This window comes from Geotrypetes seraphini, chromosome 6 (assembly GCF_902459505.1).
Source record: "Geotrypetes seraphini chromosome 6, aGeoSer1.1, whole genome shotgun sequence".
Classification (NCBI taxonomy): domain Eukaryota; kingdom Metazoa; phylum Chordata; class Amphibia; order Gymnophiona; family Dermophiidae; genus Geotrypetes; species Geotrypetes seraphini.
Genome location: NC_047089.1, coordinates 59,609,221 through 59,626,435, shown reverse-complemented (window position 1 = coordinate 59,626,435; position 17,215 = coordinate 59,609,221).

Here is a 17,215-nt window from a genome sequence, read left to right as displayed (position 1 = left end):
CAATTATTATTAGCGTGGCCATTGCGAGGGAGATTGGGGAGGGGGAAGAGAGAGAGATCGGTGGCAGCTGCAGCGGTAGCGCGCGCACACGCGATGGAGCCTTCCAGCCGACGGCGACCAAAATGGAGAAGCCAAAAATGGAGTGGGGAGGCGGGCCCTAAAAGAGATCGAGCATTTTTGGACCACATCCATTTTTCACGGATTTTCACAATTCGGGGGGGGGGGGGCTCTTGGAATGTAACCCTTGTGAATTTCGGGAAGTACTGTATGTCTTTACAAACCAAACAGAGGCATTTATTTATTTCAATTTCTATACCTTTCTCCCAGGGGAGCTCATGCCTGTGCCCAACATAAACTTTGAAGGCAGGCTCCATGCAATATCTAACCTATGTGAAATCTGATGACTCATGAAAGAAAAAAAGGTCTCTAAATTCTGATATTTCTTTCTACACTGTTGGTCATTATGTAACTTTGTGGTAATTGATTATAATTATGGCATTGTAAAGTTGTCTTATTCTGAGCTAATGGATTAATATGCCTGCAAATATTTTATAAAAGTTTCAGTTTATTTTTGTGACACTTTTTTCCACTTGCAAAAGCAGGAATTCTTTCAGCGGTGTCAACTCCTCTTTCAAGTTTGTACAGTAGCCAAAACAACCACATAGCATGTGGAAAGTGGTTTTGGCTATAGTTGCAAGGCAGACAAACTAAAATAATAATTTTTTTTTAGGAGGATAAATTAATGGAGGGTGAGATTATCTACTAAAACTGGCCTGGTCAGCTTCTGGAGTTTTAGTATTTATATATCACTTATGGCCTAAGTGGTTTGCATTCAGGTACTCAAGCATTTTCCCTATCTGTCCTGGTGGGGTCACACTCTATCTAATGTGACTGGGGCAATGGGGGATTAAGTGACTTGCCCAGGGTCACAAGGAGCAGCATGGGATTTGAACCCACAACCTCAGGGTGCTGAGGCCACTGCGCCACACACTCTCCACATACAACTAGGGTTACCATATGGCTCCAGAAAGAAAGAGGACGGATTGAGACATCTGGGTTTTACTTCCAATGCCTTCAAACCCAGTAAAACCCAGATGTCTCAATCTGTCCTCCTTACTTTCATTGCTTTCAATGAAAGTAAAACCTGGATATCACAATCCATCCTCCTTTTTCTGAAGCCTTATGGTATCTCTACAATGATACCACTATCTGACCAACAGTTTGGCAATGGTTAAGAAAGCAATTATCAGAGACAACAGACTGCCTTCCTCTTCAAATATTTGTTGGGCTTGTGTTAGCTTTTCACATGCATCTGGAGACTTAACTGGGACTCCAGTCTTCCCTCTGGCAGTGGCCTGCTCTCCTGCTAACGGCTTTATTGTGGATAATTATCCAGGTGTGTAAATAGCTTATTCTGTTCTCTCCTCCCCCACTCGTTCAGTTGCTTATTCTGGTTCTATTTTTATTATTATTTTTTAAAAATATATATATACTGCCTTAAATCAAAGTGGTGTACAAAACATACATAATACAGTAACAAACTGCACATACAGGTTGTCTTCGACTTACGACCGCAATTGGTTCCGACTGCTAGGTCGTAAGTGGATCAGGACGTAAGTCGGCCTATGTTAAATTAAGGCAAGAATATTAGACTGGGTAATGATATTTTAATCATCTTAAAGCAATCTGTTAACAACATTTTCTTTCTTCGGAGAGCAGAAGTCGTGTCGTAAGGTCAAACAGTTGTAGCTTGGATAGGTCGTAAGTCGACAATTACCTGTACATCAAACAGAATTACATCAACATGGCAGAATTACCAAAATGGAACTCGCGCTTATTTTACAAGGACCCTTCAATAACTCATAGGTGCAAAGCAGTATCAAATTACAGCAATGTACAAATACTCTGAATCATCGAAATGCACTAAGAGATGAGTTCTCAATACATTCTAGAAACATCTCTAAACTATGCCTATTACCTAAATGCATCAACAAAAAGTTGAGTTTTTAGTTGTTTCCTAAAGCACACCCAACCTTGGCATAGTCTCAGAACCCCAGGAAGAGAGTTCCAGAGCTGTCCTCCTACCACTGAAAATATCATAAATTGGCTTGGCTTGGCTAGTTCCTTATAGGGGCTCTGGTTCTCACCCAGAAACCATGGCTTCTTTTTCTGTGTTTTGCAATTAAAATTGTGCAAGAAAACTGGAAAAGATTTTGTCTCCTGACTGGTTTAGACCTTCTATAGCAGTGGTTCCCAACCCTGTCCTGGAGGACCACCAACCAGTTGGGTTTATGGGATAACCCTAATGAATATGCATGAGAGAGATTTGCATATAATGGAGGTGAAAGGCATGCAAATCTGCTCCATGCATATTCATTAGGGCTATCCTGAAAACCTGACTGGCTGGTGGTACTCCAGGACAGGGTTGGGAACCAGTGTTCTATAGCACTATCCCTTGATACTACACATTCGATATCCTACATTACTGACTATTGATATTTGTTTGTGTCTGCTCTGGGTATATTGTTCTGTAATAACCTTTTCTATAACTTAGGCAATCCTAACTGACTAATGTAAATGTAAATTTCCCATGTATTGTATGGGCTCTTGCATTGTAAATCGCCTTGAACCTATACTGTATAGTCATAGTGCGATCCACAAATCTTAGATTAGATTAGATTGTTGCAGCTGTCTAGGTTGTACCACATCCAAATAAGTGGACACAATCTTTCAGCTGTCATGCTGTGGCTTAATTCAGGACAAGTCTGCCGAGAAGGGGGGTGACAAGATTCCTCCAGGCCTGGCCTCCAAGGTGATGCCAACATCGTTCCCTCCCTTCCAACCCCCATCTTCTACTTGTTGCAGCAGCAATAGAGAGAGAAGGGAGGCTTTCAGTGGCAGGCTGGTGCAGCATCCTGCTCCTGTGCTGGGTTATTCACACTATTTCTGCTCTGCTAGCCACAGGTCCTCCATCCTGCTGTGTTCCACCTCCTGTGAAGTAAATTCCTGTTCCTACATAGGCACCACATGGCAGAAAGCTGTTCCCTGTGGCCGGCAGAGCAGAATTAATGTGATAACCCAGCCCAGAAGCAGGAGACAACGGAGCTTTCTGCCTGCCATCGGAAGCCTCCTTTCACACCCAGGGAAGCAGCAGGGACCTAGCACATGAGCAGGGCAGGATTAATTCATCGAGAGCCCCTAGGCACACAAGTACACTGAGCCCCCTGCCCCACCCCACCCCACCATGCACCCAGGCAGAAACAGGAAGCTGTCTCAGAGGGAATATTTGGGCAAGCAGCACCGCTTGCACAATTATAGTTCCCGTTACCTTTCTTACCCGCGTTGCTTGCTTGTCTTACTTTCCGTTAATTGTGGGGGGAGGGGGGGGGGCTGCGTTACGGTATGTAAGCAGAGTTGTAGATCAAGGGGGTGCAGTTGATGAGTCCTGTATGGATTAGAGTTAAGCCTTTGATACTACTCCACAAAGAAGATTGGTGGAAGGGAGAGTGTGGCCCAGTGGTTAAAACTATCGCCTCAGCACCCTGAGGTTGTGGGTTCAAACCCACTCTGCTCTTTGTGACCCTGGGACAGACAGGGAAAAATGCTTGAGCACCTGAATAAATTCATGTAAACCATTCTGAGCTCCCATGGGAGAATGGTATTGAAAATTGAATAAATAAATGAGTGGCAGGTAGAACAAAAATTGTAAACCGGGTGGGAACAACGGGGGTCTACTGTGCTGGAGGGGACATAGCTAGCAAGCTACTGAGAGTTAAAAGAGAAGGAACTGGTGCAAATTAATTACAGATTCGATGCCCAAAGAAATGGCAGTAGGTATCAATCCAATAGCAAAAAGACACCAGTCTCCAACACTCAGTACATTACTGTCTTCCTCAATCTGGAGTGCAAATGTGGTCCTTGAGAGCTCTGCACATATCTTGAAAGAAACGACCACTTGGCTGCAGCAACTGAGACTGCCAGCCCTACAACAGTCTCTGCTCCTTGAGCCTCAGTAAACAGCCTATTCTTCATCTTCCAATGAGTCTGGTATAGACAGGGCCGGATTTTCCTATAGGCTAACTAGGCTTCAGCCTAGGGCCTCAAGATCAAGAGGGGCCTACATTCAAATTGTTAGCAAAATTAAAATTACACTATTCTAAAAACAGTGAACACTAAAACACTGAACCGAAAGTAAGGAGAAATTCTACGCTTCGGGATCAGAACCGGCTCCGGCCGCAACGGGGCGCCAACTCGGCTTCTCCCTTTCTTTTTCTCGCCCTGGGAGGAAGATCGGGGAGGGAAAGACGTCAGTCCGGAAACAGCTGGGCAAAGCTCAGCCCCGCGGGGAGAGAGGCAAAACGTGGATCTGTCAGGACAGGGCTGCCCAGACTGGCATCGGGGGGGGGGGGGAGGAAGGGGGATGGGAGGCAGGCAGGCTTGCATCAGAGGGGGGTGGGGGGGGTTTAATGGAAGGCAGGATGGCATGGGGGGTGTTCAATGGAAGGGGGATGGGAGGCAGGCGGGCATCGGAGGGGGGGTGAGGTGAGGAAGGACGCACTGGGGGCACTATGGACATAGGAAGGGGCAATGTTGTGTGTTATGTTTGATTAGTTATTGTTACAAGTACTATATATGGTGCTGAGAATAAATGTCCAAATAAGTGTTCTCGACTTTTTTTTAATTTATTATCCCTATCACATTTTTTATAAAGGTTAGTACCAGTAACAACATGTTTCATTTAACATATTGATATATATCACAGTCATGACGTATTTTATTATCTCTCATGTAATTTACAAACTTAAAAATGGGAGGTGAAAGGGCCTCATAAGTGGAATAGCCTCTTTTCATCTAAATCCGGCCCTGGGTATAGATCAGGGGTGCCAAAGTCCCTCCTCGAGGGCCGCAGTCCAGTTGGATTTTCAGGATTTCCCCAATGAATATGCATGAGATCTATTAGCATACAATGAAAGCAGTGCATGCAAATAGATCTCATGCATATTCATTGGGGAAATCTTGAAAACCCGACTGGATTGCGGCCCTCAAGGAGGGACTTTGACACCTCTGGTATAGATGATGTTACAGTTACCAAAAATAATACACTGTTTTTTTGTTCATTTTTTTCTTTTGACACAGAAAATGTTTGCCAAAATAAATATTCCACAGTTGGCAGACTGGCAAAATACAGTAAACTAATGGTTGGGAAAAGAGAAAGTGGCATATGGTACTAGAAAGAATGGAGATTTTTAGCTTAATTTTCCAGGGAAACCAGCCTTATACTACCTTCATGTGTCTGTCTGTCCTACATCTATCTTTATGGTACCATTGAAAATATTCATTTAAATTCATTCAAATTCCTGCCACATAAGGAGCATGGTCAGGGCACAAATTTAACACATGCAACTTACAGAATAGCATTTGGATGCTAACAACTACCTCAGCTCAATGGCTAGAATTAAGTGCTGGCACCTAACTTCTAAATGTGTAAACAGTTACTCTGATATGAAGAAAGGTTACACAAGAATAGCCATATTGGGTTAGACCAGTGGTCTATCTAGCCCACTATCCTGTTTCCAGGTCACAAGTACTTGGCAGAAATCCAAATAGTAGCAATATTCCATGCTACCAATCTCAGGGCAAACAGTGGCTACCCCATGTCTGTCTCAATAGCAGATTATGGACTTTTCCTCCAGGAACTTGTCCAAACCTTTTTTAAACCCAGCTATGCTAACTGCTGATACTACATCCTCTGGCAATGAGTTTCAGAACTGAACTATTCTTTGAGTGAAAAAATACTTCCTCCTATTTGTTTTAAATGTATTTTCATGTAACTTCATTGAGTTTTTCCTAGTCTTTGTAATTTTGAAAGAGTAAAAAAAAAAAAAAATCAGTTCACTTGTATTCATTTTACACCACTCAGAATTTTGTAGACCTCAATCCAATCTCCCCCTCAGCTAATGGTGGACATGACAATGAAGCCGACGGCACAGTGTGCAGCGGCTGCTAAGAGAGCGAATAGAATGCTAGGTATAATCAAGAAGGGTATTACAACCAGAACGAAAGAAGTTATCCTGCCGCTGTACCGGGCAATGGTGCGTCCGCATCTTGAGTACTGCGTCCAGTATTGGTCGCCGTACCTTAAGAAGGATATGGCGTTACTCGAGAGAGTTCAGAGGAGAGCGACACGACTGATTAAGGGGATGGAAAACCTTTCATACGCTGAGAGATTGGAGAACCTGGGTCTCTTTTCCCTGGAGAAGAGGAGACTTAGAGGGGATATGATAGAGACTTACAAGATCATGAAAGGCATAGAGAGAGTAGAGAGGGACAGATTCTTCAAACTTTCAGAAAATAAAAAAACAAGAGGGCATTCGGAAAAGTTGAAAGGGGACAGATTCAAAACGAATGCTAGGAAGTTCTTCTTTACCCAACGTGTGGTCGACACCTGGAACGCGCTTCCAGAGGACGTTATAGGGCAGAGAACAGTTTCGGGGTTTAAGAAAGGATTGGACAATTTCCTGCTGGAAAAGGGGATAGAAGGGTATAGATAGAGGTTTACTACACAGGTCCTGGACCTGTTGGGCCGCCGCGTGAGCGGACTGCTGGGCGCGATGGACCTCAGGTCTGACCCAGCAGAGGCATTGCTTATGTTCTTATATGTTCTTAATCAAAAAATGCATTAAAGCAATACTTTTTTTCATTGGACTATTTCATTATGTTTTATTTTATTTCTATATATTATTCTAGAATGGGTTGCCCTAATTAAAGCACTTCCCTATACAGATAGGAGCTAATTACTGTCTTTACTCATATAGCTCAACAGTGCCACTGACTGCAAGGACAGTGGTGCAAAATATATCTGAAATTCTGAATGATTAACACCGCAGCTGGTGCTTACCAAAACCACTGATCACAGGGTCTAAAACATTGACCTGTTAAGAAACTGTGTGAGAGTTCTGAGGAGCCTTGCAAGTTCCTGAGGATACATTTCTACTGATTTGTTTGGGGGCTGGGCCGAGGTTTGTTCAAGATCCACAAAAAGGGGGAAACGGGGGTGGTTTACCATTATGAAAAATGGACAAGAGGGCCGGCATTTCATTTGTTAGGAAGACAAATAACATACAAGGATTAAAGGGTTACTACGGGAAGAGAAACATTCGTTGCATCCTAACCCAGAACTGCAATGAAGAGAAACCACCATACTGCTAATCTTAATAGGTGGACTGACCCGGATGGTTCAGGTTAGGAATTTATAGAGCAAATTCCAGCAAATTTACTGAGTTAAAAGACCAGCTCATATAAGAAAGCTTTGCTCAGTACACAAAAGCACAGAATCTAAACCCTGTGACCCTGCCCAGGAAGATCATTTTGTAGTCTGTGAGTCAGATAAACGCTTGAACATCTAATAAACAATTGCAGAGACATTACCACAATTGTAAAGAAATTCAGGACTTCCCCCTTCTTTTTGATTTGTGGCCTGTCCACTTGAAAAGAGGGAGTACAATAAAGAAAACAAGTGGGGAAAGCAGAATAAGACTGTAAAATGAAACCTAGTGTAGTAATGTCAATGTGAAAAGATTTCAAAGGATAGAAACCGCAGTTTAACCGTAGGTGTCATTGTCCCATGGCAACAAGTTATAAGCAGACAGTATACACAGCAGCCATTAAGGAAGCTGTGTGGTTCACTGAGGCCAGGATTCTCACAAAAAATCATGTTTTAAAAACCGACAAGGCTCTGTCACTTGTAGCGAATTCAAAAGCGCGAGTCATTCTCAAAAAATCACACATGTAAATGAGGTTGGCGGACAGTAACTAAAATTTGCTAAATTTACATGCGTTGAGTCGCTGCCATAGTGTTCGGCACATGTGCAGTTAAGAGGCGAGAATGTGCGCAAGTGACGGGAAAGCAACGCAATGCAATAAGCACAGCGTGAGCAGTTCGTGTTGCAAAGTCCAGCATGAAAAGAAAGAAAGAAAGGAAGGGAGGAGGAGAAAAGCAACGCCGGCTTTTAACAAACGCGCATAAAACATGCCTTTCTCTCCCCAAAACTACTATAATTCAGGTAAATCTTGTAATTTGGTTTTAATGTAAAATTTTATCATGAACCACAGCCAGAAACACATAAGACGCGGGTATCATTCACGCGCTCAAGAAGCGTGCTTTTATCTCTCCTACGAAAAAAAAAACAAAACTACAGTTTGTGAGAATCATGTAACTTATTTTTTTTCATTACACAATGTAAAACACAAGATGAATTTTTAACAGTGCTGGCACAATACTGGCAACCTCGGACCAGTGGCTGATTTTTGTCCCCAAAGCCGACGCCGCTCTTAGAAAATGGCTCGGCGATTTTCAATAATCTACCGGAGTGCTCATTTCAGTGTTGAATAGCACATTTGCATGTCATGGTCGGAGACTGCTAGAAATCTCGCTACAGACAGAGATAATCTGTTTTGATGATCCCCCGCTGATATGCGCGCAGGCTGAACCGTTGGAAAACAGTTTAGTGATGGCATTAAAGTTTTGAGAATCTGGCCCTCAGTGTCTGGTGGTATAATGTGTTTCTGTGCTGCGTGCCCTAGTGGCTGTGCGCATTATAAGATGGGAGGTATATCGAGATGGTCAATTACGGATGTGAAAGCAAAACACTATGGAAACAAGACAGAAAGATTAACTCATTTGAGCTTTGATGCTGGAGAAGGATTTTATATATATGCCAAAAATACTAGGTTGGAATGCCAGAAATGTATTTCTCCAATAGGACACCTCAGCCCCACCACTCCACCGCTATAACTTTCTCAACAAACAAAGCGGGAGATTTATGTGGTGCCTCATCATTGATAGTCCATCTTAAAGTGCTGCGTAATAGTGCTTTCATTCACAATACTGTAATATAAATAATTAAATAGTTCAAATATAGAAAAATTTAAAGAGCTTGTATACTTAGCTTAAACACAGCCGAATCTGGGAGTCTGACCCGACATGTTTCGCACATATAGTGCTGTCTCAAGGGTCTCCCGAGGTCGCCGTAGTCACCCGACTCACAAGTAAGTGTTCTGTGAAAGACCTCAGCGACCTCGGGAGACCCTTGAGACAGCACTATATGTGCGAAACCTGTCGGGTCAGACTCCCAGGTTCGGCTGTGTTTAAGCTAAGTATACAAGCTCTTTAAATTTTTCTATATTTGAACTATTTAATTATTTATATTACAGTATTGTGAATGAAAGCACTATTACACAGCACTTTAAGATGGACTACCAATGACGAGGCACCACATAAATCTCCCGCTTTGTTTGTTGAGAAAGTTATAGCGGTGGAGTGGTGGGGCTGAGGTGTCCTATTGGAGAAAAAAATTTCTGGCATTCCAACCTAGTATTTTTGGCATATATACAAGATTTGAGTAGGTTGGCACAATTGCTAAGTATCTGCCACTGTTATATAAGCGGAGAAGGATTTTATGCATGCCATGGACCACCAGAAGAACTAACAAATCGATTCTAGAAGAGATAGGGTTACCAGATTTTCGGGAACAAAAATCCGGACCTGTGGCCCCACTCCATTCCACCTGAGTCACATCCCGTTCCGCCCCCAGCCTTGCCCCCTCAACCTGGTTGCTTGCCAGGAAGAAAAAGGAAAGAAGGTACCCAAGCCTCGAACAACAGGAGAACATCTGCGCATGCGCTGGTGTGACACATGCACAGATGCCGTCAAGACGTCGCTGCTAGCTGGAAGCTTATCAAAACCTGGACAAAGTGCCGGGTTTTGAAAAGCCGTCTGGACTCCCGGACATGTCCTCAAAAAGGAGGACACATCCGGGAAGATCCGGACGCCTGGAAACCCTTGGAAGAGATCAAACCGGCTAAGTCACTCGAAGCCCAAATGATGAAGTTATGACTGTCTTATTTTGGTCACACCATCAGAAGAGAAAGATTAATGGAGAAGGACATCATGTTTGTGAAGATCGAAGGAACCAGGTGAAGAGGGCAACCTGCAATCAGATGACTGGACACATTGAAAACAACCATGGGGATGACGCTGGAGGACCATATGGAGACTAGCACAAAACCAATTTCTTTCTAGATCTGTAATTCATCAAGTTGCTAGGATTTGAACATGAGTCGATGACACCTAACTAATTATTTGCACATGGCTTCCATATCTGGAAGGTCACGGGCAGAGATTAGATGATGTTATGAAGTGTATAACAGCTCATGTTTTGCCTCCTTGCCACTATCCAGAAGCCTACAGCCTAAGTCCCTGTGTGGTTTAGGCTCTGAAGCACCAAACCAGCCTTAGACCCTGTAATAAATAAGGGTGGTGATATTTTCTTATGATACTCCTATATTTCTTCAATAAAGACTTGTTTTGAGGACAACACATCTGGAAAATTTTGTTTTCACTAATCACCACTCACCAGAAGTGCCAGCCCTCAAGATTTGAGTTGGAGAGATGACTTTTCCACTTCTCTGAATAACAAAGAACCACACCCTTCCTCTGTATAACTTAAGAGCTAGGGAAGGCACAGAGGAAGCCACAAGACCACTTCATAAGTGTCATTTCTGATCGAGTGCTGCTACACTTGAAGTCAAATGTACCTACAGAGTCATCTTTACTACTGACCTTATTGGTCCTTGAATATCAATAAACCTAATCCGTTCTACTTCCTGGAGAATGCACATTTTCTTTCACTCCCTGCATTTCCTGGTCAGGCTGGATCCTCCTACCACAGCTCTCCATACACCCCTTGGCTTATGAGTCACTTATCTGTGGCTGAAGCATCCTGTTTCTTCTGGGAGAAAGGAAAGTTACTTACCTGTAATGAAGGTTCTCTGTGGACAGCAGGATAAGTCAGTCACACAACCCACTCACCTCCCTTCTTCGGATGATCTGTCCCTAGCTAGGAATTGACCAAGGCAGGGTTTCTCGGGCTCACCCAGCAGGGATAGCTACTGTACATGCTCAGAGGGATCTTAAAAAAAAAAAAGATCTCTCTGAGCTACTGGAGAGCATTTCCATCCAAATGGAGCTGTTGGATGACATCATCTATATGTGGCTTACTTATCCTGCTATCCTTAGAGAACCTTTGTTATAGGTAAGTAACTTTACTATTCACTCTGCTCTACTCCAATGATGTCAGTCTCAGCTACTTTCATTCTGCTCAGTGCAGACTCAGGCTATGAGTGTAGTGCTGAACACAGATCAGTCTCAGCATGACTCCTGTTTCCCGATCCTGAGCAATTCCATGCCATGTTTTGGACCTCTCCCACAGGCGGACAGGTTTAGACAAAGTAGGCATGTGCCCAGGGCCTAAAGGGTTCGGGGAGCATAAGAACACAAGAATAGCCTTACTGGGTCAGACCAATGTTCCATCAAGCCCAGTAACCCATTCTCACAGTGGCCAATCTAGGTCACTAGTACCTGGCCAAAACCCAAAGAATGGCAACATTCCATGCTACCAATCCAGTGCAAGCAGAGGCTTCCCCCAGACTATGGACTTTTCCTCCAGGAATTTGTCCAAACCTTTCTTAAAACCAGCTACGCCATCTGCTTTTACCACAACCTGTGGCAACGCATTCCAGAATTTAACTATTCTCTGAGTGAAAAAATATTTCTTTCTAATGGTTTTAAAATATTTCCTTGGAGTTTCAGCAAGTGTTCCCTAGTCTTTGTAATTTTTGACGGAGGTGTGCTGCTCCAATGACATCATCACGTGATGTCCCGCTCTTGCAGCAACATGTTGTGGCTTGTGAGCTGGGTCCTTGCTGAGTCTCCAGGGAGAAATTCCCTGGAGGGCTGCTGCTTGTGGGAATATAAAGAAAAACAATATAAAATAACACAAGAAAGCAATGTAAAATAAAAGGTTATGGAGAGAAGGAAGATCCATCTATCTGGGAAGGCAGATAGGAAATACTGAGGCAAGAAGTGGGGTTGGCCGGACTCGCCCAGCAGGGATAGTTACTGCACATGCTCTGAGGGATCTTAAAAAAAATCTAAGCTATTGGAGAGCATTTCCGTCTAATGGGAGCTTTTGGATGAAATTACTTATGTGATTGACACATCCTGCTTGTCCCAGAAGAACCCCTGATCTAAAGCCAAGAGGGTTTTGCTTTACCTTAACCCTATCCATTCTTCTGCATTTTGGTTTTCTCCAAGAAAACCAAGATACAATCAAATAAAAATTACGGACAGAAAAAGATGTTTGTGAAATGAACACCAAAGAGTTGACTAATCTGTTCAATGAGTGTAATCAAGGAACTGAAATGGGTTATAGCTGAACTAATAGGCAATGGGTTATAGCTTCAACTAATAGCCAATCTGTCGATCAAATCAGGAAGGATTCCGGAAGACTGGAAAGTGGCGAATATTACGCCGATCTTCAAGAAAGGTTCGAGGGGAGATCCGGGAAACTACAGACCAGTGTCTGACTTCGGTACCGGGAAAGATGGTAGAGGCGCTGATAAAGGACCGCATCATTGATCACCTTGACGGACACAATCTGAAGAGGACCAGCCAGAATGGCTTCCACAAAGGAAGAGCTTGCTTGACAAACTTACTGCACTTCTTCTTCGAGAGAGTAAACAGGCAGATAGACAAGGGTGACCCAGCTGACATTGTATATCTAGATTTTCAGAAGGTGTTCGACAAGGTCCTGCATGAACGTCTACTTTGAAAAATTACAAGCCATGGAATTGAGGGTGATATACTCACGTGGATTAAAAACTTGTTGGTGGATAGGAAACAGAGAGTGGGGGTAAATAGACAATACTTGAATTGGAAAAGCGTCACAGGTAGAGTGCCGCAGGGTTCGGTGCTCGGGCCCGTGCTCTTCAACAAATTTATAAACGACCTGGAAATTGGTACGATGAGTGAAGTGATTAAATTTGTGGACGATACAAATTTATTTAGAGTAGTGAGGACACAGAAGGATTGCGAAGACCTACAACGAGACATAAACACACTCGAGGAATGGGCCGCGAAATGGCAAATGAGGTTCAACGTGGATAAGTGCAAGGTGATGCATGTTGGTAACAAAAATCATATGCACGAATATAGAACATCCAGTGCGGTACTTAGAGAGAGCCCCCAGGAAAGAGATTTGGGAGTACTAGTTGACAAGTCAATGAAGCCATCTGTGCAATGTGCGGCGGCGGCGAAAAGGCTGAACAGAATGATTCTAGGAATGATTAAGAAGGGGATCACAAACAGATCAGAGAAGGTTATCATGCCGCTGTACCGGGCCATGGTGCGTTCTCACCTGGAATACTGAATCCAACACTGGCCGCCGTACATGAAAAAGGACTCAAAAGGGTCCAGAGAAAAGTGACAAAAATAGTTAAAGGACTGGAGGAGTTGCCGTACAATGAGAGGCTAGAGAAACTAGGCCTCTTCTCCCTTGAAAAGAGGAGACTGAGAGGGGACATAATCGAAACATTCAAGATATTGAAGGGAATAGACTTAGTAGTGAGACTGTTCACCCTATCCGAGGTGGAGAGAACGAGAGGGCACTCTCTAAAGTTGAAAGGGGATAGATTCCGTACAAACGTAAGGAAGTTCTTCTTCAGCCAGAGAGTGGTAAAAATCTGGAATGCTCTTCCGGAGGCTGTTATAGGGGAAAACACCCTCCAGGGATTCAAGACAAAGTTAGACAAGTTCCTGCTGAACCAGAACGTACACAGGTAAGGTCTAGACTCAAGTAGGAAAATGGTCTTTGACCGAAGGGCTGCCACTTGAGCGGACTGCTGGGCACGATGGACCACTGGTCTGACCTAGCAGCGGCAATTCTTATGTTCTTACTTTACTAAGTAGTGCATTATCAAATACCAAATTCCCACCAGAAAAAAAAATCTCCAAGATGATCTGAAAACAACTCGTCGAACAAATGCCAGTTTGCTATTATTTTCCTGAAATGGATTCTACTTTTGTGTATACAGGGAGGAAAGACTTTAACAAGGTCTGTGTGTATGTGTGCTATATTTTTTTGAATTTGTAAAAAAAGAAAAAAAAATCAATTTCCCTTATAAAACGTGAGGAATGTGAAAGTACACTGCAAACTGATTGCTGTACTTCAAAAACCATCCATGCAAGAAAAGGGGTGATATGCCTGGAGGTTGCCATGCCTTGAGATAAGAACATAAGTATTGCCATACTGGAACAGACCTCAGATTCATCAAGCCCAGTATCCTGTTTCCAACAGTATCCAACCCAGGTCACAAGTACCTGGCAAGATCCCAAAAGTAAACATATGATATGCTGATTATGCTAGGAATAAGCAGTGGATTTCCCCACATTCATCTTAGGGAGTTCTCTTTTAGGGAGTTATCCAAATCTTTTGTAAACCCTGCTAGGCTAACTGTTTTCACCACTTTCTCTGGCACTTGATTCAAGAGTTTAATTGCACGTTGAGTGAATAAATATTTTCTCCTGTTTGTATTCAATCTGCCACTTAGTGACCTCATTACATGCCTCCTGGTCCTAGTATTTTTGGAAAGAGTAAACAAGATCATTTGATACAGTAAGCATGATTTTCAATATTAACTCAGCTAGAAGGGGCAGATAGTCATCTATCAGAACAGAAATTCACAACACTTTTCTAAGTAAGGGTTCCTGTCTACGCCCAAAACCCAACTGTGCAGGACTTCCTTAAATAATGGAGCTGTGTCCAGACTCCCATATAAGGCTGCTGGGTGATTGCTTTATTAAAAATGGCTAGATGGGGGATGGGAAAGGGAGAGAAGAATAAGGGGTCTCAAAAAATATATAAGTATTGTTATTCCTTGTTCATTGTTTTTGCACCTGACAAGATTTCACTTTGTATTATAGTGCATGTTAATGTTGTTTTCCGTTATTGTTTCTGAACTGGTACGTACCTTCTCGCTGTTATTCTAAGAAATATAAATTAACACAAACCAGTGGCGTACCTAGGGTATGTGGTACCTGGGGCCCATCATTTTTTGACACCCCCCCCATCTATATGAAAAATATGATTTTTAGTAACAATCTACATATCGCACAACAAGAGTGTGCCTAGGAAAAGGCAGCATCTAGAACACCAGCACATACATTGTAAAACTAAACAAGCCAGATCCCGCACAGTCAATTGATCCTGTAGTCAATGCCAACTGAAAACTATGTTCTTTTCATACACACAGAACAGAGATACACCCTCACCCAATATGGAATAATCACAAACTAAAAATAGAAATATGTAGACAAAAGTTAAACTGAACCTCCAAGAAACCAGACCCTGGATACAATGCAACACCACAAAAACAGTAACACATGTCCTCTAATACAGTGCAAAATATAAAGACAGTAGATGTAAATTTGAAAACACTGATACATAACAATCACCACTTTACAAATTAACAAATAAAAATAAAACAAATAATGAGAAATAAAAAAAATACCATTTTATTGGTCTAATCCCCGTAAGCTCGGTCCCCATCCCCGCAAACCACCTGATTCCATCCACACAAGCCTTGAATTGTTTATATTAAAGTATAAAAAGAAACAATATTCTGTACAATTGTCAATTTATAAATCAGCGTCTTCTCCCCACTCTCTCTTCCCCCATTTCCCTTCAGCGTCCTCAGCCCACTCTCTCTCTACTTTCCTTCAGCGCACACACATAAAAACAAGCAAGTAATTTTATATCATTTTCATTCTATTCATTCATAGAAATTAAAGTCTAAATAATGCCAGTCACATAACAAAACATGATTTTACAAAAATAATTCCCTGCAGTCAAGCCTGCAAGGAATACTAGATGTCTTTCAGCAGCTCCCCTCCCTCCCTCCCCCTTACCTTTATGGCCAAGTCAAAATGATCTACCAACAATAAAATTTTAAAAACACAAAGCACGCTGTACGCAAAGAAAATGTTAATTATCATTTATATTCCGCGGGTTTTCAAAGAGGTCAAGGCAGATGACTTTATGCAATGTCACCTCAGTAACAACTATACAAAAATAGACAAATATTCCCCCTCCCTTTTTACTAAACCGCGATAGCGGTTTTTAGCGCAGGGAGCTGCGCTGAATGCCCCACGCTGCTCTCGACGCACATAGGCTCCCTGCGCTAAAAAACGCTATTACAGTTTAGTAAAAGGGGGCCATAGTGCAAAATATAGACAGCATATATAAATTCTCAAAACGGACACATTTTGATCACTAAATTGAAAATAAAATCATTTTTCCTACCTTTGGTAATTTCATCAGTCTCTGGTTGCACTTTATTCTTCTGACTGTGCATCCAATATTTCTTCCCTTCTTTCAGCCTCCTGTATGCTTCCTCTCCTCCAAACCTCATTCCCTCCCCAAACTTTTTCTTTGTTTCACCCTGCCCCCTTCTTTCTTTTTCTCTCTCTCCATACCCCCTTTCTTTCTGTGTGTCTGTTTTTCTCTCTCTCTCCGTGCCCCATTTCTTTCTTTGTTTCACCCTGCCCCCTTCTTTCTTTCTTTCTCTCTCCATGCCCTCTCGTTCTGTATGTCTGTCTTTCTCTCTCTCTCCATGCCCCATTTTTCTTTGTTTCACCCTGCCCCCTTTCTTTCTCCCTGCCCTCCCCTATGCCACCATCATTGGGAAAATGCTGCCACCGCCACTGGGTAATAGGCTGCCACTGCTGCCATCGGGAACAGGCTGGCGCCGAGTTCACCCTGCTTCTCTTCCCCGTGGGGCCGACCAACTCTTGCCACCCGACATCAATTCTAACATCAGAGAGGACGTTCTGGGCCAGCCAGGCAGCGATTGGCTGTCCCAGAACGTCCTCTCCGACGTCAGAATTGATGCGAGTGGCGAGAGTTGGTCGGCTCCACAGGGAAAAGCAGGGAGAACTTGGTGCCGGTCTGTTCCCGATGGCAGCAGTGGCACTCAAGTGGCTAAAGAGACGCAGTTTGCCGGCCTAGGGAGAACACTGGAGGGTGGCCAGCTGTGCACCCCCTTGGGGCGTAAACCCGGGGCGGACCACCCCCACCCCCACCTTGGTATGCCACTGTCTGTACCTCACTCCCTCCCTATGACCAAAAATTATCCTTTCTTCTATTCCCCGTGTACACAACCATCTCTTCCCTTCCCTTCCTCTCTCCCAAGTCCATGCCTTCTGTGTCCAAAAACGCATTCCCTCCCCCACCTCAGTATCTCTTTCCCTCCCTTCCTCTCTCCCAAGTCCATGCCTTCTGTGTCCAAAAACGCATTCCCTCCCCCACCTCAGCATCTC